The sequence below is a fragment of the Eumetopias jubatus genome, unplaced genomic scaffold (assembly GCF_037043125.1).
Source record: "Eumetopias jubatus isolate StellerSeaLion01/CBP00866 unplaced genomic scaffold, mEumJub1_p1.0 scaffold_1, whole genome shotgun sequence".
Taxonomy (NCBI): Eukaryota; Metazoa; Chordata; class Mammalia; order Carnivora; family Otariidae; genus Eumetopias; species Eumetopias jubatus.
The window spans coordinates 177,548,144-177,574,612 of NW_028274807.1; positions in this window are offsets into that span (position 1 = coordinate 177,548,144).

The window sequence follows — 26,469 nt, forward strand, 5'->3', positions numbered from 1 at the left end:
GAGGGTTCACCTTTCTCCACATCCTCACCAACAATTGTTGTCTCCTGTCTTGTTAATTTTTGCCATTCTAAGTGGTGTAAGGTGGTATCTCATTGTGGCTTTGACTTGTATTTCCTCGATGGCTAGTGATTTTGAACATTCTTCCATGTGTCTATTACCTGTTTGTATGTCTTCTTTGGAGAAGGGTCTGTTCCTGTCTTCTGCCCATTTCTTCACTGGATTATTTGTTTTGGGGGGTATTGAGTTTGAGAAGTTCTTTATAGATCTTGGATACTAACCCTTCATCTGAAATGTCGTTTGCAAATATCTTCTCCCATTCCGTGGGTTGCCTCTTAGTTTTGTTGACACTTTCCTTTGCAGTGCAGAAGCTTTTTATCTTGATAAAGTTCCAAAAGTTCATTTTTGCTTTTGTTTCCCTTGCCTCTAGAGACATGTCTTGAAAGAGGTCGCTGCGGCAGATGTTGAAGAGGTTACTGCCTATGTTCTCCTCCAGGATTTTGATGGATTCCTGTCTCACCTTGAGGTCTTTCATCCATTTTGAGTTTATCTTTATGTGTGGTGTAAGAGAATAGTCCAGTTTCATCCTTCTGCGTGTGGCTCTCCATTTTTCCCAGCACCATTTGTTGAAGAGATTGTCTTTTTTCCATTGGATGTTCTTTCCTGCTTTGTCAAAGATCAGTTGACCATGGAGTTGAGGGTCCATTTCTGGGCTCTCTATTCTGTTCCATTGATCTATGTGTCTGTTTTTGTGCCAATACCATACTGTCTTGATGTTCACAGCTTTGTAATATAGCTTAAAGTCAGGCATTGTGATGCCCCAGCTTTAGTTTCCTTTTTCAACAATCCCCTGGTGATTCAATCTTTTCTGGTTCCACAAATTTTAGGATTGTTTGTTCCAGCTCAGTGAAAAATGTCAATAGTATTTTGATAGGGATTACATCAAAAGTGTAGATTACTCTGGCCAGCATAGACATTTTAACAATGTTTTAGTCTTCCAATCCATGAGCATGGAATATTTTTTCATCTTTTTGTGGCTTCCTCCATTTCTTTCATAAGTGTTCTGTAGTTTCTAGAGTATAGATCCTTGACCTCTTTGGTTAGATTTATTCCTAGATATCTTACGGTTTTTGGTGCTATTGTAAATGGAATCGTTTCCTTAATTTCTCTTCCTTCAGTTACATTGTTAGTGTATAGAAATGCAAATGATTTCTGTGCATTGATTCTGTATCCTGCCACGTTGCTGAATTGCTGTATGAGTTCTAGTAACTTGGGGGTGGAGTCTTTTGTGTTCTCCACATAAAGTATCATATCATTTGCAACGAGAGAGTTTGACTTCTTCCTTGCCAATTTGAATGCCTTTTGTTTCTTTTTGTTGTCTGATTGCTGAGGCTAGGATTGTTGAACAATAATGGTGAGAGTGGGCATCCCTGTCATGTTTCTGACCTTAAGGGAATAGCTCTCAGTTTTTCCCCACTGAGAATGATATTCACTGTGGGCTTTTCATAGATGGCTTTTGATATTGAGGTATGTTCCCTCTATCCCTATATTTTGAAGAGTTTTAATCAGGAAAGGATGCTCTATTTTGTCAAATGCTTTTTCTGCATAAATTGAGAGGATCATATGGTTCTTGTCTTTTATTAATGTGCTCTATCATGTTGATTGATTTCCAAACATTGAACCACCCTTGTGTCCCAGCAATAAATCCCACCTGGTCTTGGTGAATAATCCTTTTAATGTACTGTTGGATCCTATTGGCTAGGATCTTGTAGAGTATTTTGGCATCCATGATCATCAGGGATATTTTTCTGTAATTCTCCTTTTTGATGGGATCTTTGGTTTGGGGTCAGGGTAATGCTGACCTCACAGAACGAGTTTGGAAGTTTTCCTTCTATTTCTATTTTTTGAAACAGCTTCAGTAGAATAGGTATTATTTCTTCTTTAAATGTTTGGTAGAATTCCTCTCGGAAACCAACTGGCCCTGGACTCTTGTTTTTGGGGAGGTTTTTGATTACCGCTTCAATTTCCTTGCTGGTTATTGGTCTGTTCAGATTATCTATTTCTTCCTGTTCAGTCTTGGTAGTTTATAAGTTTCCAGAAATATATCCATTTGTTTATTTTGTTGGCATATAGTTGCTGGTAATAATCTCTAATAATTGTTTCTATTTCCTTGGTGTTAGTCATGATCTCTCCCCCCTTTCATTCATGAGTTAATTAATTTGGGTCCTTTCCCTTTTCTTTTGGATAAGTCTGGCCAGAAGTTTATTGATCTAATTAATTCTTTCAAAGAAACAACTTCTAACTTCGTTCATCTGTTCTACTGTTTTGTTTTGGTTTCTATTTCATTGATTTCTGCTCTAATCTTTATTATTTCTCTTCCCCTGCTTGGTTTAGGCTCTATTTGCTCTTCTTTCTCCAGGTACTTTAGGTATAAGGTTAGCTTGTGCATTTGGGATTTTTCTAATTTTTTGAGAGAGGCTTGGATGGCTATGTATTTCCCTCTTAGGACCATCTTTGCAGTATCCCATAGGTTTTGGACTGATATGTTTTCATTCTCGTTAGTTTCAGTGAATTTTTTAAGTTCTTCTTTAATTTCCTGATTGACCCAGACATTCTTTAGCAGGATGCTCTTTAACTTCAAGTGTTTGAGTTCCTTCCAAATTTCTTCTTGTGGTTAAGTTCCAGTTTCACAGCACTGTGGCCCGAAAATATGCAGGGGATAATCTCAATCTTTTGGTATCAGTTGAGACCTGATCTGTGACCCAGTATGTGGTCTATTCTGGAGAATGTTCCATTGTGCACTTCAGAAGAATGAGTATTCTGTTGTTTTATGTAGGAATGTTCTTTATATATCTACAAAGTCCATCTGGTCCAATGTGTCATTCAAAGTTTTTGTTTCTTTGTTGATCTTCTGCTTAGATGATCTGTCCATTGCTGTGAGTGGAGTGGTGAAGTCTCCTACTATTAATGTATTATTATCAATATGTTTCTTTATTTTGGTTATTAATTGGTTTATATAATTGGCTGCTCCCATGTTGGGGGCATAGATATTTACAATTGTTAGATCTTCTTATTGGATAGACCCTTTAAGTATCATATAGTGTCCTCCTACATCTCTTACTATGGTCTTTGGTTTAAAATCTAATTTGTCTTATATAAGGATTGCTACCCCAGCTTTCTTGTGAGGTCCATTAGCATGGTAAATCGTTCTCCATTCTCTCACTTTCAATATGGAGGTGTCTTTGGGTTCAAAATGAGTCTCTTGTAGACAGTATATGGATGTGTCCTGCTTTTTTATGCAGTCTGAAACCCTGTGTTTTTTCATGGGAGTATTCAGCCCATTTACATTCAGAGTAAATTGGAAGGTATGAATTTAGTGCCATTGTACTGCCTGTAAAATTCCTGTTTCTGTAGATTTTCTGTTTCTTTCTGGTCTATGTGACTTTTGGGGTTTCTCTTTGCTTACAGAATCCCCTTAATATTTCTCGCAGGGCTGGCTTGGTGGTCACATATTCTTTCAGTTTCTGCCTGTCCTGAAAGCTCTTTATCTCTCCATCTGTTCTGAATGACAGCCTTGCTGGGTAAAGTATTCTTGGCTGCATGTTCTTTTCATTTAGTACCCTGAATATGTCTTGCCAGCCCTTTCCGGCTTGCCAGGTTTCTGTGAACATGTCTGATGTTATTCTGATGTTCTTCCCTCCATACATAAGAAATCTCTTCCCCCTAGCTGCTCTCAGGATAGCTTCCTTGGCTCTAAGATTTGCAAACTTCACTATTGTATGTCAGGATGTTGATCTATTTTTATGGATTTTGGGAGGAGTCCTCTCTGCCTCTTGGACATGAATGCTTATTTCTTTTGCCAGATTAGGGAAGTTCTCAGCTAATGTTTGCTCAAATTTACCTTCTAGTCCTCTCTCTCTCTCTCTCTCTCTCTCTCTCTCTCTCTCTCTCTCTCTACCCCATCGGGGATCCCAATAATTCTGACATTGGAATGTTTCATGGCATCATTAATCTAAGTCTATTTTCATGGGCTACTAGCTGCCTATCCCTATTTTCCTCAGCTTCCTTCCTATCAGCTTGTCTTCTAGATCACTGATTCGCTCTTCTGCCTCACTTACATTGGCTCCAAGAATATCCAGTTTAGACTGCATCTCGTTCATAGCATTTTTAAGTTCAGCCTGATTAGATCTCATTTATACCCTTAGAGATTCTATATTGTCACTAATGCTTTTTTCAAGCCTAGCTATTGACTTCATGATTGCTATCCCGAAGTCTATCTCTGACATCTTGCTTATATCCATATCCATTAGTTCTGTGGCAGAGGATATTGTCTCTGGTTCTTTTCTTTGTTGAGAGTTCCTCCTCCTAGTCATTCTGTTGAGGGATGGTTGAGTGAAGGAAGAGAGTCCAAAATATCAACAATGACCCAAGCTAGATGCACCCTAGCAAAATCCGGAGTGGTCAGACAACACCACTGAAAAAGCCAAAATGAATCACAAGAATAAAAATAAAAAAATTTAAAAATGTATAAAAGGGGGGTGGGGAGGGGGGTCTATAATCTCTTCGTGTGGACAAAGAAGGGTGTTTCAGTTGTTCCTGGGGTATTTTGGTCCGTGTGTTAGAGGACACTACATCCCAAAATTACAAGGAAAGTAAAACTTGTATATATAAAAAGGTAAAACTGAATAGAGTGAAACAAGGGGCTAAAATAAAGCATATCTATAAAAAATATAGGTGTGTAAAAATACAAGTTAAAAAGCAACTATGAAAAATAAGTTGATATAATAGACAGCTAGTAGAAATGAGAAGGTAAAAGGAAAAATACAACAGAGAAAAAAATGATAAAAGGCAAAAAAAAAAAAAAAAAAGAATTCTATCTGAAAAATAAACAAGTCATGAGGCCACACCTGGAGCTCAATATACAATTTTCCCCTGGCGTTGGGATTTTACAGTCTTATAGGATCCATAGAATTGTCATCCACCTGTTCTTCCAGCCTGTCTTCTGGGGGAGGGGCTTGCCTCACTGTTTCTCAGGCAACCCTGCCTGGGCGGAGTTGCCCCGCCCCCTGTCAGGAGGATGGGCTCAGTGGAAACCATGCTTTTGTGTGGCTTTTGTTCCTGGGGGCTTTCTGCGCCTCTTCAGAGGATCAGAGCAAAAACAGCCACAGCCAAACCTCTGGCCCAGAGCAGAAAAATATCAGTCTGCCTTCTTTAATAGACCCTCCAGGACAAAAAGCCTCCACTTCTGCATGCGTCGCTGAAAACCACAGCCTCCATGGTGCATGCCCACAGCAACTCTCTCAGAGGTCAGAGGTCATCCCAGGGGCCCAGGAGTGCCACTGTCCTTTGTGATTCTAAAATGGCGAGTGGCTGTGGGCTCGCGTGCACACCCGAAGCTCGGGAATCAGGTCAGGGATCTGCTCTAAAGCCCTTCCCTGATGGAGAAAGGTTCCAGATTTTTTCAGGCTGTTCAAGGAAAGACGGTTATCGACCTCCTGGCTGGCAGTTCATGGCACAATCTGAGCTGAGAGTCCCTTCTTGGGCTCACTGACCGTACCCTGCTTCCTGGATCCACCGCTTGGGTACTCTACCATTTCAGGAATCCCCTTTTGCTCTGTGGTCCCTTGTAAACTGAGACTACAGTACCCTAACTAGAATTCTGTCTTTTCGTTTCCAGAGTCCCCTTCAGAGAGGGATGTCTCTCCCTAGAGCAGATTTCCGAGGGTTCCAATTTTGTGTTCCGGTGTTATATCACTTTCCAGGTGTCAGCTTATGGTGGCTCCCTCCTCCTTCTGTTTATCTTCCAATATCTCCCCACAGATTCGTGACCCTGCATGTCCTACCTTGCAAAAAAGCAGTTGCTTTTCTGCTTGTAGAGATCGAGATATATATTCTTACATCTCAGGCTGATTTTGTGGGTGTTCAGAATGGTTTGATAGATATCCAGCTAAATTCAGGGGACCAGTTGAAATAGGGTCCCCTACTCCTCTTCCCTCTTGCCTCCTCCAAAAAAAAGAAAAAATGATATTTTTAACTTTAAAAAGGGTTTGAGTAATGGAGCAAGGCAAAATTCCTGAGAAAGAAAGAGATGTCCATAGGCCCAGGTTGATGAAGTTAAGTAGGTTGTGAACCTAAAAATTGGAAGTTTAAATCACCACCACCACCACCACCGCCACCACCACCACCATCACCATAGTCGTCATCCTTAGAGCTGCTGAATGTTTACTATAAACCATCTACTCACTGAACTAAGAGCTAAAGACATGGTGTTTCACTTGAGACTCACAAGTCTGTATTACAGATAACACAACCTGGGTAAAAAAAAGTTTTCAGTAATATATAAAAATAAGTAAAATACCAATCTACATAGACCTGTCTGATTGCTAGGCCTTCAGGGATAACTTCTGTATTATACTGAAAATTCACCTTTTCCTAACACTGACAAAAATCTGAATCAAAGTTAGGGTACGCTACTCTGAAGAACTTCCCTATAAGAGAAAACATTGATAGAATACATATTGAAGCTACTATAGTTTTCTCAAAGCAGCATCAATAAATGTAAAAGGCTACCAAGTCAAAAAAACATTTAAAACATATATAACAAAAGATTAATGACTCTAGTGTATAAAGAGCTCTTATATTTTAATAAGAAAGACATTTAAGGGGTGCCTAGGTGGCTCAGTCAGTTAAGCATCTGCCTTTGGTTCAGGTGATGCTCTCTGCATCCCAGGATTGAGTCCCATATCAGGCTTCCTGCTCAGTGGGGAGTCTGCTTCTCCTTCTCCCTCTACCTCTCCACTTGTTCTCTCTCCCTCTCTCTCAAATGAATAAATAAAATCTTAAAAAAAGAAAGACATTTAAAAGTGGAAAAATTAATAGAATATAAAAAGAAGAAATGAAATGACCAATAAGCAGGCCATGACTTAGCATTTTCAACACAATGTTAGTTATCAAGATGCATAAGAGTTGCTAGAAAAAAGAAGCAGGTTAGTTTTAGAATAAAGAATGTGTGATTTGAGTTTCAAAGTTCTGTGTGCAGAGAAATGGCTCCAGAGTAAAAAGAATCTTACTCTTGTAGAAGGAGCTATGGGCTGAGGGTTGGAACCAAGCTTATAAAGCAGCTTATAGACGGAATAGAGTATTTTTAACTTTCTAGCAACCAGGTAGTTGACAGTGGCTATGATAGTACCAAAGAACTTGGTTTATCTACTAAAAATAATAATAAACTAACAGTTTCTATCTTTTTTTGTTTTTAATTGTGGTTAAAAACCATAACATAAAATTTATTTTCTAAACCATTTATAAGTTAATCATACTAAATATATATTTACATTGTTGTAAATCAGATCTCCGGAACTTTTTCATTTTGCAAAACTTAAACTCTATGCCCATTAAACAACTCCCCATTTCCCCTTTTCTCAGCCCCGGGAAACTACCTTTCTACTTTCTGTTTCCATAAATTTTACTGCTTTAGATACCTAACATAAGTGGAATCATATAGGATCTATTGTTTTGTAACTGGCTTATTTCACTTAGGATAAGATCCTCAAGGTTCTTCCATACCGTAGCATGTGACTGAATTTCCTTTCTTTTTAAGGCCAGATAATATTCTGTGTGTGTGTGTGTGTGTGTGTGTGTGTCTCACATTTTTTGTTTATTCATTTATTGATGAATACTTGGGATGGAAACTATAAAAAAAGTAACAAAAAATAAAAGTATTGGTGAGGATGTGGAGATACTGGAACTCTTGTGTATTGTTGGTGGAAATGTAAAATAATTCAGTCGTTATGGAAAATAATAGTGTGCATGGGTGGCTCAGTTGGTTAAGCGACTGCCTTCGTCTCAGGTCATGATCCTGGAGTCCCGGGATCGAGTCCCACATTGGGCTCCCTGCTCAGCAGGGAGTCTTCTTCTCCCTCTGACCCTATCCCCTCTCATGTGCTCTCTCTCTCTCATTCTCTCTCTCAAATAAATAAATAAGATCTTTTTTTTAAAAAAAGGAAAATAATATGGCATTTCTTCAAAAATTCAAAAATAGAATTACCGTATTTTCCAGCAAATCACGCTTCTAGCTATATAGCCAAAGGAATTGAAAGAAGGATCTTGAGGAGATACTTGTAAATCCATGTGTATACATGCTGAATTCTTTTTTTTTTTTTTAGATTTTATTTATTTATTTGACAGAGAGAGACACAGTGAGTGAGAGAGGGAACACAAGCAGGAGGAGTGGGAGAGGGAGAAGCGAAGCAGGCTTCCCGTGGAGCAGGGAGCCCGATGCGGGGCTCGATCCCAAGACCCTGGGATCATGACCTGAGCCGAAGGCAGACGCTTAACGACTGAGCCACCCAGGCGCCCCTATACATGCTGAATTCTTAGCAGCATTATTCACAGTAGCCAAGAGGTAGAAGGAGCAATTTTACCATGATACATATGTTATTTAGCAGAAAGGTAAAAATCACTTATGCAGTCAGAATCCAGCATCATCTTTGCACAAGACAGCTTGGAAGTGCTAACGGTAGAGGTATGCACAAAGTGATAAAAAGTGTTGTTTTGGGGGCGCCTGGGTGGCTCAGTTGGTTAAGTTTCTGTCTCTGGCTCAGGTCATGATCTCAAGGTCCTGGGATGGAGCCCTGCATTGGGCTCCCTGCTCAGTGAGGAGTCTGCTTCTCCTTCTGCCCCTCCCCCCTCTCGTGCACTCTCTCTCCCTCTCTCTCTTTCTCTCTCTCTCAAATAAACAAATAAATAAAGTCTTTAAAAAAAGAGTGTTGTTGTAGGGAGGCCGGAAAGCATTCATAAAAGAGATGATTAAGAAAGTTTCCACTTGAGAGGAGGGGAAAGGGATTCTGGGAAAAGAAACAGCAAGTGTATGCAAGGCATAGAAGCATGACAGAATATTGACTTTCCAGAGAACTGCAATTATTTGAGGGTATGCAGTTTGGTAAGTGGCTCTTTAAATGTTCCTACTTAAGTTTACCTTTTAACCTCCTGATGTTATAATTTGCTGGTTCATGTTTCTAACCTATTCTTCATGACCCAGCTGAGGTCAGTCTTATCTCTTTCATCAAGTCATCCTTTTCTCTCCCTGGATTTTTTTTTTTAATTTAAGAGATTAATTTTTACAGCAATTTCAGGTTTAGAGAAAAATTGCACAGAAAGTGCATACACCCTGCTCCACCCTGTGTGGTACATCTGCTACAACTGAGGAGCCAATCTATTATTATTAACTAAAGTCTATAGTTTACATTAGAGTTCATTCTTTGTGTTGTAGAGTTCCATTGGTTTTGACAAATGCTTAATGTCCGGTATCCATCATTGCGGTATAAAAAGAAGAGTCTCACTACTCTAAAATGCCCTGTGCTGTACCTACTCATCCCTCCCTTCTTCTCCTGAACCCCTGGCAACCACTGATCTCTCTACTGTCTCTAGTTTTGTTTTCCCCAGAAAGCCCTATATTTGAAGTCTACAGTACATAGCTTGTTCAGTGGCTTATTTCACATAACATGATCTCCCTTGGATTTTAAGAGACTAAAATTTATGCGAAAATGTGTCAGTTCACACTCTGTGACTGCCACAAATGCAGGTGTGATGCCTACAGCAGGAGTAGCTAAGCACTCCACAACTCTAGGGGGCGTGATTCGCAAAACTCTGATTGGAACAGTGCTCTCTGGAACTACACGAGAGAACAGCCCTATCCAAAAAATAACGAAGTCTTCGATGATTATTTTCTTTCCATATGCAACCTCTCATTTATCCTCCTCATTAGATTACAGGCATTTTATTGTATTATTTTGAAAAAGATTTTATTTATTTACTTGACAGAAAGAGAGAGTGCGCGTGCACAAGCAGGGGGAGTGGCAGGCAGAGGGAGAGAGAGAAGCAGGCTTCCCACGGAGCAGGGAGCCCGATGTGGGGCTCCATCCCAGGACCCTGGGATCATGACCTGAGCTGGAGGCACTTAACCGACAGAGCCACCCAGGCGCCCCAGATTACAGGCATTTTAAATACAATGTCAGTTTATTTCTATTTCTTACCAAGGCCCGTGGAATGGCTTTCCAATGATAACCTGAAAGATGCTTATTTTTTTCATTTTGTTTTAGTTAAGATTGGAGGAAACAAAACTTTGATGCTTTATCCCAGCTTTTGTGCTCAAGCTAAAAATCTATGTCTTAGATTAGATGTTTATACTGTAATTGTGCCAATTCCATTCAGGCAATTTCACTTGCGCTGCTGTGAATTTAATACTCCTGAATTGTCACTCCAATTAATTAGTTCTCTGCTCGTTAAACATTCATGACCTCTCTTGGAGCGACCATGTTCATTAGAGATCCTCACTCCCGTTTACCCACTTCCCTTTCCACTCTACGCTCTAAAGGTGGCTCTCAAACTTTGGTGTGCATCAGGATCATCAGCAAGGCTTGTTAAAACACAGGTTTCAGGGTCCCACCCCCAGCCTTTCTGATTTAGTAGGTCTGGGTGAGGCCCTAGTACCTCCCTTTCCAGTTAGTTCCTGAATGGTGCTGAGGAGGGAGCTCCCCTTTTGAGAACCACTGCTCTAGTAGAACTCAGCTGCTTGTTCTTTTTATGTGTGCTTTATTCTTTAAAAGAAATTCTCCATTCTGGATTTTTCTTCTTCTTACATTCTACCTGTTAACACTCTGAACATTCTTCAAGTTGCCTCCTTCCGCTGACATGTTCATGGTCTGTAATTTATAAAGGATTTCCTGAATTCTCATCCCAACTCTCCCACTTGCTACCACATGATCCCAGCCACCATCTTGCCTCAACCACACTTCTGCAACAGCCTCTTAATTGGTCTCCTTGCTTCTTCTTCTCTCTTCTTAGAGGCATATATTTTAAGACTGTGACTTAAAGAAACTAGTCTCTTCAAAATTACAGTTAAAATAGGACAGCTGCCAGTTTCTTTTGCACATGGAAAGCATATTGCATAGATAGACCATTCCATTGAGGAATTTGATATATAGGGGCCAGGGAATAGGAATATTTTCTTTTCCTTTGGTTCATCTCTTCTTTCTGTTTATACTCTTAACACAAATCTACCTTATTGTTTTTTAAATTGTGAAATTATTTAGTTTTTTCTTTTCTTAACTGATTAGGTGTAAAGCCTTAAGAAACTGGTTCATTAACCATCAGGGAAACACAAATCAAAACCACAGTGAGGTACTATTTTTCTCACAATAGAGCGGCTGTAATTAACAAGACAGACAGTAACAAATAAGGAGAAACTGGAACCTCATATATTGCTGGTGGGAATGTAAAATAATGCAGGCAGTTGGAAATCAGTCTAGTGGTTCCTCGAAGGTTACACATAGAGTTAGCATGGGGCCAACAATTCCACTCCTGAGGATAAACCCAAGAAAACTTAAAAAATACATTCACACAAGAACTTGTATACAAATGGTCATAGCAGCATGATTCATTAATATCCCAAAAGCGGATACAACCCAAATGTCCGTCAACTGACGAATGGTTAAATGAAATGTGATATATCCATAAAATGAGATTATTAAGCAGTAAAAAAGGAATGGGGTACTGTTACATGCCACAATATTGATGAACGGTGAAAACTAAAGAAGAGAAGATAGTCATAAAATACCAGGTATTGTATGATGTCCTTTGTATGAAATTCCCAGAATAGGCAAATCTATAGAGAGAGAATTAGTGTCTGCCTACTGGGGATGGGAGGTTGAGGAGAAATGGGAGTGACCCCTAATGGGCATGAGCTTTCTTTTGGGGGTGATTAAAATGTTCTAAAATTGTGGTAATGGTTACACAACTTAACTCTGAATGTACTAAAAAACACTGAATTATACACTTTCTTGGGCCAATTTTGTGGTACATGACTTATGTACCTATAAAGCTGTTATTTTTTAAAAAATCAAATAGGCAAAACTTTAAGGTTTAAGGGCATCTCTTTGGCTAAGTTCAGGTGAAAGTGAAATGAAAGAAACAAAAATAAATAAAAACAAAGATGCCCTTTAACTCTGAACAATTGTTAGTAGTGGGTTGGTGGTATTGAAGTTCACATTGATCTCAATGACCTAAACATTCCCATATTTGATTTTGACTCAAACACATCCATGCATTTCTCTCAGCTCTGTAATTCAAAGACTAATTGACATGAAAGCATTTTCTTAGACCTTTCCCGTTACTCTGCTTTTTACAATCAAGTCCATGACAGGCCCAAGGGATAGTACTTAATTATAGCCTCGGCCCGCTGCTGGGAAATTTGTTCTCTTAAATAATTCTAGATTGCATTGAATTCAGGATATTGAGGAAAGAATATACCCAATGAAAAGTGCCATACACATTAAGTAAGTGTGAAAAACTATACTTCATAAAATTCTTTAGGGTACATATAAAAGAAAACTATAAACAAATATCTTTTTAAGTCTGAATGTTATATTTTAAATGAGTATTATATGCTGTTTATCTACTGAGTATATTTTATTTTATTTTTATTTTTATTGTTTTTTTAGAGAGAGGGCACGAGAGCACGTGAGCGAGGGTGGGGAGGGGCAGAGGCAGAGGGAGAGGGAGAATCTCAAACAGGCTCATGCTCAGTGTGGAGCCTAATGCAGGGCTTGATCTCATGATCCTGAGATCATGACCTGATCTGAAATCAGGAGTCAGTCGTTGAACCAACTGTGCCAGCCAGGTACCCCCTGAGTATATTTTAGAAAGGTTCTTCTTGGTACATGTAGTTCTAGAGTTCTTCAATTTGTAAAACGTATCACTGGAATTCCATAGCATTATCGCAGTCAGAAGTAGTTTTCTACCAATAGTAAAAGTATGTATGTAGCCTTTGAGGTAAAAAGAAATTCAGAATATCTGTCATCTGAACTTGGAGCTGAACCTCAGCCATTTCATACAAAGAAGAGACTGACATCAGACAATGCTGTAGCTGCCGGTGTCATGGTTTGCCTGAAACCACTCAGGGGAAATAAAACGATTGACAGGCCTCATAGGAAAGACTAATCACTTTACACTAACTGAGTCACATAGCCAATCTTATGTGGATAAATATACAACACAAAGGTTTTAGAAAACAAAAATTTCTAGAGACAAATTTAGATGTCAGAAAAAGAACAGTGGACTCACAGAACTCTTGCCTCCAAAATAGGATGTATGTGTCATAACCCCCTAGAGTGTGGGAAGAATTGTTTGAAAAGTTCATTTTACTTTTATATCTACATGATAAGAAACTAATGCTTCATAATCTTTTAAATACAGGTTGATAGCATATTTATAGAACTTAAATAAACATGCACACATATTAGGGACCTAAGCTCAAAAAAAATTACAGATAGAGCAAAAGGTTTACTGTGTAGATCATAAGTTGGTGGTCAGCAAATAGAGCTGGGTACTAGAAATGGGTCTCTTTTTTTTCCTTGATGTTTAAGCAACAAATTCTTTTCCAATACTTAAGGAAAAAACACATAAAATGTAGATTTCCAATTGATCTTAAGAAATAAGAAAATCTAGAAACACTGGATTCAGATTCCTGTGTGACAACAGTTAGCTGAGTGATCAATGGCTCTCTTCTTTAGTCCAAATGACTTACTTTCTGTTTTGACAAATCTCTGCCATTCTTTGTTATATTTTGCTTGGCTGGTTTCACTGTTCTATATTATCTTCCTGGCTCTGGTACATATTTAAATTTGTAGCATAAACTATTTCTGACCAAAATTCATAAGCCAAAACCATAACCTTTATAGGTAGGAAACAGACACCAGATAGCTGTTCAGAAACCATTTTAACTCGCTTCTGGGCACACAGCTAAACTACATTTCCCACTTTATTCTGCAGTTCGATTTGACCATATCACTGAGTTCTATCTAATGGAAGAAAAGTGTGACCCTTTTTTCTTTATCTTCCCACATCTAATGGCTGGATACCAACAATCTGAGTAATCTTGCAAGCTACACATGCAAATCAACCTGGTTCCTGCTTGACTGCCAGGAGCTGACTTCTCCATTTTATCCCTCACCATAGAAAATTAGATTCTAAACTAACATTGTCTTAGGTCACTGATATTTGAAGAGTTACCTTAATTAATCCAAGATATAATTGTCTCTTTATTCATCTTAATATGCTTCTTCTCAAGAAATCCAACCATCAGTCTCGAGGAAAGAAAAAGGAGGAGGAGGATAAGGAGGAACTATCCATCTATCTCCTTTCTTCTCAAGCTCTTCTATTTTTCTTTTGTGTAATTGGCATTTCTTTGGTGGCTACCCCTCACTCCATGCCTCCTTCCATTATTACGTCCTTGAGGCTGTTATAGATCAGAATGAAATATCGAAATTGTGGAAATATCAAAAAGTCCCGTGCAAACTGGCTTGAACAAAAAGTTTTTGGCTCCTATGAGTGAAACAGTCCAGAGGTAGGGCAGACTTTACATACACTTGAATCTACTTCCTTGTAGTTCTTGAAGGTCAGCCTTCCTCTGGTTTCCTTTTTGTTAGCAAAATGGCGTTAGTATTTCCCACCTCACATCTGCGTGACACACTCTCCAGAGCAGGGGTGGGATTCTCTTCCCCTGGTCATTATACTGGTGATCCTGAGCTTCTCTCTCACTGGACCATTAAAATTATGTGCCCACCCCTGAACCAATCACTGCAGCTTAGGATGGCTGGCTGATGCTCACCAGGTGGAGATAGAACTTCCATTCCAGGGTGAATGGGGTAGGAGATGGAGCCCACGTCATAATCCTTTGGTAGATGAGACTAATTTCTAGTGCCATGGTAGCCTCATTCTTAACAAGGATGGCTTATATTTTCTCAGGGTTTATACTTTTCAAAGATTTTCTCATTATATGTACTACTGTATATGAGCCCGTTAATAATTCTTTAGGATATAGAACACATATTTTATTGAACTTATTTACAGATAAATCTGAGACTGAAAGTTGTTAAGCAGTTTGCCCAAGATCACAGACTAGTTAGTGACAGAACTAGAATTCACTTCTCTTAATGTTTTGCAAAGTGTGTTTTCCAACTATACAAGATGACCTCTTCTCTTCCTTGTCTATCTTTGAACACGTATTAGATGAAGATTGCATTGTAATTGGGTTTCTGGTTCAGAAAATCAAAACTGCTACAAGGATAATTGCCCCTATAAAGTACCACAGTGGCTCCTTTTAGTTCTAAATTGCTTAATCTTTGTGAGTTCAGGTGGCGAAATATACCTTCAGTTAGGCATCTTACCCAAGAACACAAAGCCCCGTTGAAGGACAACGAGCAACCCAACCATTGTTATGATCAAATCCTAGGGTTAGAGGTAAATACACAATTATAGTTAGGAAAGAAAACAGGCTCTCATTCTTCTCTGTTCCTCTGAGAAGCCAGTGTACTGCAAGTTAAAGGGAGTGATAGTCTGCCTGCATACGAGCGTACAGCATTGATTAGAGTATTATTGCATCACAAGTTCATTGCTGTTGAAGAGTGAAAGCATATAATTACTCTTCACAGAACGCAGTATACAGCAAGCAGAGAGGTACATTTCCAGTCCCATATATTTAAATTACGAATGCAGAGCTCATTTTCACCTAAAGAGAAGGCATCATGATTCGGTTATTTAATCATTTTTAAGCAGAGATAAGGATTCACCAGAATGAGAGAGAGAAATGCTTTCATTAAGAGTCACATTACCATAGTCAACGTAGAAACTATTGAACCAGAGATACGATTTTTGGGAAATTGAATCCACATCAAATCATAATGAACAAAAAAAAAAAAAAAAAGAAAGTAAAGAAAAAGGTACACGCTTCAGGTAGCTGAAATAATAGTTTGAAAGAGGACAGAAATAAGACTTGGAGATAAAGGTTACAGTTAAAGGAATAAGACACAAAATTTGTAATAAATGGCTCACCAATTCACTTGATCTCAGTGCTGAGAGTATTTTAAGAAAGATGCCTGAAAAGGGAGCTATGAAATATGATTTTTTCCCCACTTCCCCTGAAGATTTCTTATGAGGGCCAGTCAACTTGCTGTCTAACTCTCCTATAAAATAGAACCAAAAACCATACTGATGTTGATCTTTGTGGCTTTTACAATAATTACACTCTAATTTAAAGCAACTGTGTGTTTCCATATGTTCCCCAACACGTGACCATAAGCAGCATATGGAATAAATGTAAACTTTATTATTCATTCTCTTATTTATGAAATAATCATTGAATTTTAAAACGTATTGAGTCCTAAACATTTTTTGGTGGCTAAATTTTTCATTGTCTTGTCACACTTCAAAAGGTCATTGTAATGTTATATTTATAGACTTTTCTGGTAGCAAAAAGTAAATCAAGAACTATAAACTCTACTTGTTTCCCTTAAAATTCTTACTCGCTCATTGTCTCAGTTAGGGTCCTTTGGTTGTAAGCAACAAAAACTGTGGCTTGCTTGGGCAGAAAAGGGATGTACTGGAAGTATGAAGGGCGGTTCACAGAGTTCAGGGAAGGCTAGAAATGTTGAGTGGGAACAGGAGCCAGAGTGGCCCCGAGGATCCAGTTCTCAAGAACTAACCAGTAGCATTTCAAGGCACAGGCACTGCAATTAAGGACCTCCCATGGGTGTCCCATCTTGGTACTACTTCCCAAAGATTCAGATTCTGAAGATAAATGCTCTTTGGGTTAACTTAGATTGGCCTAGCAAAACAGAGGGCAGGGACTCTTGGCTAGGAGTCCCACCAAAAAAAGCACTGGCTACATGTGAGAAGGGATTGCAATTCCCTGAACGAGGCATGAGGGTTGATCAGCCCCAAAATATAAATGTCCATGTGACCCATTTTCTGATCTTATTTCATCCAGTTTATTTTAGAGTGTATTGTGATGAGTGTTACTTTATTCATACATTTGTCATACAAACTTTATTTAGGAGAGAGAATTTATTCCCAGTTGGGGACTATTTGCTGGGAATTGCTAACAGTCTGAGTAATCGCCTAAGAGTAAATAGTCTTCAAGTGTTAGCCATACTGCTTTAGCATGACAATATGATGGCTAGGGAATAGCAACTTGTACTGGCATTGTGTCAAACAGTAGGAACAAAACACTACCTTTGGCTGTTCTATTAATAAATGCCTTGCTGTGGAACACATTATTTTAAATATATGTAGTGACAGGCAGATTGCATGCCATTTCTTTGAACATGAACTGTGAACAGGAGCTGCAAAGGTAAATTCTCTTGTAACTCCTACATGGAGAAGTACCAGTTGCCTGGTCTTGGTTGGCTGGCCATCAGTTCTCACCCAGTACCCATGGAGACAAAGTACCTTAAAACAATAGGCTTGCATCAGGCTGCCATTTAAGAATAGAAGCAGGTTGCTGCCACCTAATTTCTGCACAGTGGGTCAGTACAACTCATGGTAATTTAAAATGTTTTAAAAACAGTAGGGCAACCTCCGCCCCCCCAAGTCAATCCATCCATCACTCAATGGCCAGAATTTACATAGTGTTTCTAGGGAAGAGCTGTCTGGAGTGCTTTACAAGACAGAATAAACTCTGTGAAGACCAAACCCCCAAACCAACCCCTTTATTAACATGAATCTTTATTCCAATAATCAGTCTAATTTCAAAGAAGGAAATTACATCACATACATTATACATTATTGTCACATACATTATAGTCAATGTTTTATTAGAGTTTACAAAAAAGTGAGCACAAAAATGCAGCCTACAATGATTCCTCATAATAAGAAATTAGACCCTCCTTCTCCTCTTTCTCATCCTTTTCTTCATCTTCATCACTTTCTCCTTCCCTTCCCCACTCTGCTTCCTGCTCTTCCTGTTTCATGCAAGCTGAAAATCAACATGAGGGGAAGTTGTTCATGACATCCTAACCCAAAGTTAATTTTGTCAATCTGCTTACTAGGTAGGTGTTCTCTCTCTTTCTTTCGAACATCTGGAACTCTGCTGGGAAAATGACTTTCCCATATAGAACTAAATAGCTCATAAATCAACACTGTACTAAGCAGCAACAGTGAGATGTCAAGTGTTTAACTGGAACCCTTAGTTCTTTTGCAAGAAGGCCTGTCCTTCTGCTGAGAAGAGGGATTGGCACACTATGGCCCAGAGGCCAAATCCAGCCTGCCTCTTGCTTCTGTGTATAGTTTTATTGGAAAATAGCCACATGACCCTGTGTACATGTTGTTGATGGCTACTTCTGCATAACATCAGTAGAGCTGAGTCATTGCAACAGGGACCCCATGGCCCATAGAGCCTAAAATAATTACTATCTGTTCCCCCCCCCCCAGAAAATTTGCCAACCTCTAGTGTAGAACTTTGCTAAGTGCTGTGGTGAAAGAGAGGGGGGAGGGTTATTCCATTACCTTACAGAGAGTATCATTTTATTAGATTGGGAAGTGGATCACAGAGGAGATATTTAGCTAATGACATAAGATAGAATTTAATAAATGTCACATTTGGACAGTATTGATTCATTTATATAAATAAGGCAGGAGAGCTCACGCTAGTGCCATTGCAGAGAGCTCTACAATGGAAATAGGCTTTGTAGAGTGGGCAGTGTTGGAACTAGAAAACCTCAGAGTTGGAAAGCAGCTTTGAAGATGTCTGGCACAGTGGTTCCTACCTGCCAGGCCATCAGCCGGTGTCAGCCTATGATGGATTTTGAATTACCTAATTACCAACAAAAAGAAGAAAAAATTACAGCATGGCTGAGGGTTTTAAGGTAGGGCTTTTCCCATATCTACCCAACATGAACCATGTCTTCTTGTACATGGTAAGTTTTATAAAGCTAAATTTATTCAGCCTAAGAAATATCTCCTTCCTATATTTGTGCTGAGATCTCCCTTTGGAAATGACACTGAGTGTTGAGAATATGTGCCATTGCTGCAGTTGTTTGTACCCATACTTGGCAGAATAAAATTCGACAACCTGGTGTCTGCTTCTTCGATATATTTTTTAAAGATTTATTTATTTATTTGAGAGAGAGAGAAAGGGCACATGTAAGCAGGGCGAGGGGCAGAGGGAAAGGGAGAGGAGCTCCAGTGACTCCCCACTGAGCAAAGAGCCCAACCCCAAGGCTTGATCTCATGACACTGAGATCTTGACCTGAGCCAAAACCAAGATTCTGGTGCTCAACCGAATGAGCCACCCAGGCATCCCTGCTTCTTCAGTATTTTTGAATGTTTGTTATGCCATGAAATCCAAGAGACTGGGAATCACAGACCAGAACAGATACTAGTCAATGTTTCAGTGTCTTCTATAGTGTCTCACCAAATGGCTGGTAATAGAATCTATGAAAAGAGAAGGCTATGCAAACAGCAGGAAGAGGAATAAATTTCAGGTGGAGATTAATTTTGTTGCTTTCCTCCCAACTCAGGACCATCACTCTGCTTTTGGCTTTTGCTCCCCAAACTTGCAATGCTCTAAAGCTTCCATTTCCACTAAGTATTGCTCTGCAAGCTTCCTAGGGGTTTTCTTGGTTTCAAACAGTCAGATTCACAGCCCACTCTAGGCCACAGGAGGCTTTAGCCTCCTAAGAAGGTTGGGATTCAAAATCCAAAGCTCCCAGGAGGACAGCAGCTTGTGTTCTTCTTCAGTAAAAATACTTGCAGTGTCCACATGACAGTTATGTGGTTATTAGGTTATGGTTATTAGGTCATATGGTTATTAGGGCCTCTCCTAGGGCAATCGCTCGGGTGCGAGGAGACCACATAGAACAGATGTGTGAGCAGCCCTGGCCCCTAAGGACCCAATATCTCTTGTAATAATAGTAGAGGCAGAATTTCCAGGGTCCATGCAAGGGTCATGCCCAGTTATAAGAGTACTAACCCCACTCAGCAAAGCCCATAGCTATGACTCCCTATCAAATAGATATACTTCGCCCAGTCTAAATGTAATCTTCCAATGTGGAATCATTTTATCATTAGCAAGGTTGCCTAGCAACAGGTGACATTACCCTTATCTGGTTACTAGGGGGAACAGAGCTAGAGAATTAACCAAAAGTTTGAGTTCTTATGCAGAAGGGAAAAGGGTTCTATTAACCCTTAGTCCACAATTATCTTCTAAGCCCTTAGAATGCAGGCAACAGGGGACATCTGGTCCTTTAAAGTTAGCAGGGAAATTTAACAGCTGGGTGTCCATTCAGACAAGAAGGAAATACTGACACTATTAAGTAAGACCCCTGAGGTTCTGAGTTGCTACAATATTGTGAATAAAAAACAATTTGAATAAGCAGCACCCTCTCATTTTTAACACCTCTACTCAAATATCTCCTCTTCCTGGAAGCTCTCCCTGACTGCCCTCATTAAAGCACATCTGTCTCAGCTATCCTCTAACACAGCACCCTCTTATTTTCCCTCTGTACACCTTCCACTAATTGCTATTTAGTTCCATTTTGAGTATCTCCCTCATTAACATATTAGCCACATTCCCTGAGGCATCTAATTTCTTATCTGGAATATTGTATGTACTTAAAACAAGTGTTCATTTGATGAAGGAATATATGAATGAAGCAAAGTGCTCAAGTTGTGAGTCACTGATCTAAGGTCCATTCTGCAGTTTATATTCTGAACATTTCTTGAACTTTTCCAGATGAGGTTGAGGTTCACGTGGTTTGATTTCTTTCCCCTGAATCTTAGACCGAGCCTCATTATAACTGCCCCAGAGGTCTGAAAAAAAGTCCATAGGAAATCTTCCTAACCACATTCTAAACAGCTGCAGGTTTCATTTAAATGTCATCCCAAATGCAGAAGGAACGCAATTCAGTGTCTGTGTGGTGTTCCTTTGGGACCTTTCAGCTGTTATTCTCATTAGCATCAGTGGAGGTTAAGCATGATGAGTTTGGCATAGAGAGCAGGGACAGCTTCTCTGTTTTCATACAGATCACTTTGATAAGACACAGTCTCAAAATTTAGCTAACCTAGAAATTGAGGAGAAAGATTATTTTTCCTGTGATCCAAGGGAAAACCTGTCCTTCAATGAAGATCTGAAAATTAAGGGTCTGCTTTAAAAACTCAGAACATAAGAAAAGAAAACTTTGTTTTCCTTAAGAAGACTTTTGAATATAATCTACCTTTTCAAGCAAATTCATAAAAGGGAGGAATTCTGAGAAAACATTAAAGAAAAATTCACCTCAAGATTGCTTAAGCTAGTTGATATCATAGCACCACTTGCGTTGATGATGTTCTTGTGCTAATAAATGTTTAAACCAGAAAGAGAAATTGGCTTTCTAAAATAAGCATCAATCCTGGGTTTCTGCAGCCAGAATCATGATGTGATTCATTGAAAACATGCACTGGTACCCGTGAGGGCTGTGTTAGGCATGAATAGCATGCCCAGGGCTTAGGATGCCTCCATGACACATGGAGGTATTGATTCTCACAGAGTGGGATTGGCCAGTGTGGTGGGCCTGAATTTCAGAACACTGTGCTGAAGTCTTAGCTATCCATGTACAGCAGATTTTGCCTCAGAGTTAAGAAAAAAGGGAGAGGCATCTTTCAAGGTGATGTAACATATCTCACTCTGCCTTCCTGTATTTATTCTGGGAACAAAAATTAGAAATAAGATATTTTTTAAAAAGTAAATAAAAAAAGAAAAGTACCTTGGATTTCTGGGCTCTTGGTTTGCTTGTTACTACTGAAAGATGGAGAGAATCACAGGTAACAGGAGTTCTAAGCAGCTTTCTGAGCTTGGAAGCAGATTTTCTGAACTTGGAAGCAGTGCAATGTTGAGCTTCTCACTAAAGTCCCAAGTAGAAGCTGTCTTGGATACTGTTCCATCTTAGGGTAGCCTGCTCAAAGGTTTATCTGTTCCATTGGATGTATGAACAAAATGGTGTGGTGTCTTCCAAATATGACATCATTAGCCACCCAACTATCCCATCATCTCCAAGTATGGAGTTTTTTTAGTCAGACCTTAATATAAAATAGGTAAAGACCAAGAGAAGACCAAATGGACTCCAGTGTGGTTCTTTTAGTGATTACTTCTCCATGCCCGTCTTAGAAAACCACATAAAATAGGACAGCCCACAGCAAATATTTTAAAAAACTAATGTGACTTGCAAAAATATGCAAATTAAAACTGCAATGAAATGCCACTTTTTTAACCTGTCAAATTGGCTAGAAAAATTATTATATCCAGTGTCAGACAGTGTGTGAAGGAGCAAATATTGCCTTGCATATATTGATATTGAATTATAAACCAGTTTGGCCCGACAACTTCACTTCTGGGAATTGAAGTTAAGGAAATAATGGGCAGAGATGTATATGGAGTTTCACTAAAGTGTCATTTATTTAAAAAGTTAGAAAAGGAAGTAACATTAAGTGGCCCAAAGTAGGTGGTTGGCAAAGTACAAACACAAGAAAATGCTATGGAAATATTCATTAAGTAATTTTAATAAATAACTCATTCCACAAATATTTATTGGGCCCCTCTCCTATTATGTACAAGGTGCCATTCTGGACACTTGAGATTCAAGGGAACAAATACAAATCTCTGTCTTTACAAAACTTGTATTCTAGTAAGACAGCCAATAGACAAATAAGTAAAATAAATATAGTATGTAAAATAGTTAAGTGCTTAGGGGGAAAGCAAGATATGAAAGAGGGTAAAAGAATTGTGTGGATTTTAGACACTTAGCTTTTTGAAGACAGCAACTGTGATCTGTTCCTCAGTGTATCTGCAGGGTATAGCACAGTGCCCAGCATATATATAGTAGCTAGTCCAATATATGTGTGTTGATATTTAACAGTAGCCTTCAGACAGGATTGCTGTGTCTGTGTGTGTCTGGAGACCTCCCGAGGGTGGTTCAAGAGAGAATCTGCAGTTAGTATGGTGCCTGGAGGCTGATTTGAATGCTGGAAAGGTGGGAGACAAAGCTAGAAGAGTGGCTGAGAGGAAAATGTCAGGCCGGTCTATTTGGATTGTATTCTGAAAGCAATGGGGAGCCATGGACAGATTTTAAGCAGGTGAATAACTTGATCTATTTGGTATTTTAAAAGGATCCACTTTGGGAACAGTAATTGGAATGGATGGGACAGAGCAAGACTGGAGACAGGACAGGCAGTTAGGTGTTGATTCCGCCGTGCGGCTGTCAAGCCCCTCCATCATCACCAGAGGTCTCTGCACACAGCCCCCACACCTGCTGATGGCTCTCTGTGTGTCTCTCTGTTGAGGGTATGCTCTGACTCCAGGAGAGAGCCTGAAAGGGTCAATACCTCAGTTTCCTTGCACCTTGGAAAAACAAATCTGAGGCATGTTCCACGAGGTCTGTCAGGGAGTTCCCAGTGGCTTCAGGCTCAGTTGCCTGCAGCTCAATCGTACTGCAATTTTAGTTAAGGTAGCCAAAGATGTCGTAGTGAGAGAGAGGCAGGTGTGAAATCCTGAAAGAAATGAGAGAGGTATGTGGTGTCTGGGAGAAAAACATCCAAGTGGAAGGAATAGCATATCCTTATGCCCTGAGTTAGGATCATGCCTGGTATATTCCATGGACAGAAGCTGTGCAGCTGGTACAGAATGAATAAGGATGAAGCTAATAAGATATGAAGTCAGAAAAGAAAGTTGAGGATGTTTGGGGAGGCATATTAAAGTTTTGTCTTTTACTCTGAGTACAACTGGAAGGTTCTGAGCAAAGAAGAGCCTATCTGACATGGGTTTAAACGCTATTTCTCTGGCTGGTTGAGAATACACTGAAGTGGGCAAGGTTGGGAAGCAGGGAAACCAATTAGGAGATTTGCAACAATCCAGGTGAAAGATGGTGGTGCTTTGAATCAATGCAATAGCAAGGGGGTGGGGGTGGTGAGAAGCCGTTAAAAACAATATGGTAAGAAAATCATTGTCGTGATAGCATAATTACTTAAAAGCAACCAAAAAAAAAAAAAAGGTTATGACTATTTGTCATGATTTTGTAGACATAGAAAAATTCATTAAAGGACATATTCCAGAATGATCACACTGGTTATTTTGGGGTGGTTTGTGCTTGCTTAAACCTTTCAAGTTTTCTACGTTATTTGTCTAATCAAGGGGAGAGAAGCCTACATGATTAAGAAGCTTAAGAATGGAAGGGCCAAGCTGCTGAATTCTCATTACCAGAACCATCTTGAATATGTCTGTGGGGTTTTGCATTTCTATGGGTCTCCGCTCCATTTCCTTTCAGAAAATAATTTTCCTTTTTTCCTTTCTTTCTCTATATCCTATTGAAAATATAGAGGAAAATATAATACAAATGGCTTTTCAGAGAATATATTTTCATGGATTAAGAACTTAGCCTCTTCCTGCCAAGTCCTCATTGTAAGGGCTAGCTAAACTAATGGTAGATGACCACTGTGTTATGTGTTGGCATACTCTCTCGAGGATACAAGTAAAGACATTAACTTTTGTTTTTACACCAAAAGGAATGTGTTATTTCCTACCACATTCTTTCTACCTGGGTCAAGAGGGACCATTTTAACAGTGTATAGTGTCCAACAGTAAAAAATATAGCATTTAATCTGTGTACAGAATGCTTTCTATTTATTTGAATTAAATTGCACAGTCCTCTTGTTATTCAAAAATAATAGAGTGTGTTTATCACCAGATGTGTTTTGCATTGATGCTTCTGGGGCTCTAAGGGTTTTTAGACACACTTCCCTTTCAATCATATTAGGAAACTATGCCATTTTCATTTTATTTTCTCTCTGCTTAGTGACTAGAAAGTATATAAGAAAACATTTTTATAAAAAACTAGTCAACAGAATAAACTTAAGTGTATTATAAAGATACAGAAATGCTATGCAAATCCTTATCTCTTATCAATGCAATTCTAAGAAAAGCTGGCTCTGTTGGCTTAGTGAGCTAATCACAGGGGTGATTTAATGAAGCCCCAGTCCAATTGAAAGATACTATTCAACAAAGAGTTTCTGAGCATGCTTACATTTATACAAGAACATTATTCTAATAAGAGTTTAATTAATTAAAGCAATTGAAAGCAAAGCATGTTTTAGTTATTGCTGAGCAAAGAATATGCAGTTAGGCATTACTCTTATTTAAGGGCATTTTCCTAGGTTTAGTCATAGAGTAATAATACCATTACAAATAGTACTGAGAGAGATGATCATATTGGAGAGTACTGATATTGTAGATCTGGGCAGCAGCTGAATTGTATTATCTCCCATTGTCTTTGAAAGAGTCTTAGGGCAAAGGTGCTATTCTTCTCATTTCACAAATAAAGAATCAAAACCTTAACAACGTCGAAGAAACTAAAGCCTTAAGAAGTGTGTTGCTCTTGTGATTTGCCATTTAGAGATGGAGGAGTTCAGATCAGCATAGGGGTTGACTTGGAATTCTTTAAAGGTTGTCTTGACATTTTGAATTTCTTTTGCCCATTAAGCTCAACAAGATGCCTTGATGAGTAGAGAAAAGTATACATCTTTCTCCATTAAGCAGCAAAACTGATTTCCGGATATAGTAATCCTGATATACTCTGGACCTGCTTAACTGGATGTGCTTCATTGATCAGGCAGCTGGAGAACCAAGTTCTAGTCCAAATCTTGGTCTTTCCTAGTACTGTGTTCCTGGGCAAGTCTCTTAATGTATCTGGGTTTCAGATTCTTTAAACTGAGGTCTCAAATGTAAGATTTGGTTATCCCTTGGATTATTTCCTGTTGTGACATTTGAAAGTGATAACCTGGTTACTGTCACCAGGATATGAAATCATCAGTGAGGGACCTTATGGTTCTCCACACTGAAGCTCGATTCATCACAGAAACTGGGCAAGGCTGGGCTGAGGAGTTAGCCAAGGCAATCATTATATTTGCTGATGGCAGTGACTAAGTGAAAAATACCAAGGAGGGACCTTTACATTTATTTGTTCAGCTTCAAATTAAGCATTCTCTTGCCACACTTGCAGGGAATAAATTTTTAGTGGACTCTAGAATACCAAATATATGTTTGACCTGGTCTTCATTTCAGTATTCTGTCTTGCTCCTCCAGTGCTTAAATTTGAGGTATTCTATGTGCATCATTTAAGGTTATTGCTGATGCAAGTAGTAGAAAATCTGACCCACATTGACTTAAGCCCAAAGAGACTTTATTGGCTCATGTAACCGAAAAGTTCTGGGGTAGAATTCACTAGATTCTAGAATTTTCCCTTACAATGGAAAGGAAGCTATAGCATGGCTCCTTAAAGCACTACCTATGAAAATTTCTTTGCCTGTTATTGGCCCTTATTAGATCATATAACTTGTCCCTGAACCTATTGCTGTGGAGAGAAACAGGTTATGTTCTGATTGGTGGTACTGAACCACACTTCAATCCAGACCCAAGCAAAGTTTTGGGTAATTCCAACAGAACCACTTTGAATGAAAGTTTTAGAGGGATGACCTTCCTAAATGAAAAAAGTACAGCTAAAAGAAGGACAAGTAGATAATGGGCAGCAAAAACAACATATGTTTCCTATGCCATATTTCTGGACAAAAAATAGCAGCCACGTTTGGGTCTAATAGCTGCTTCCAGAATGTCCT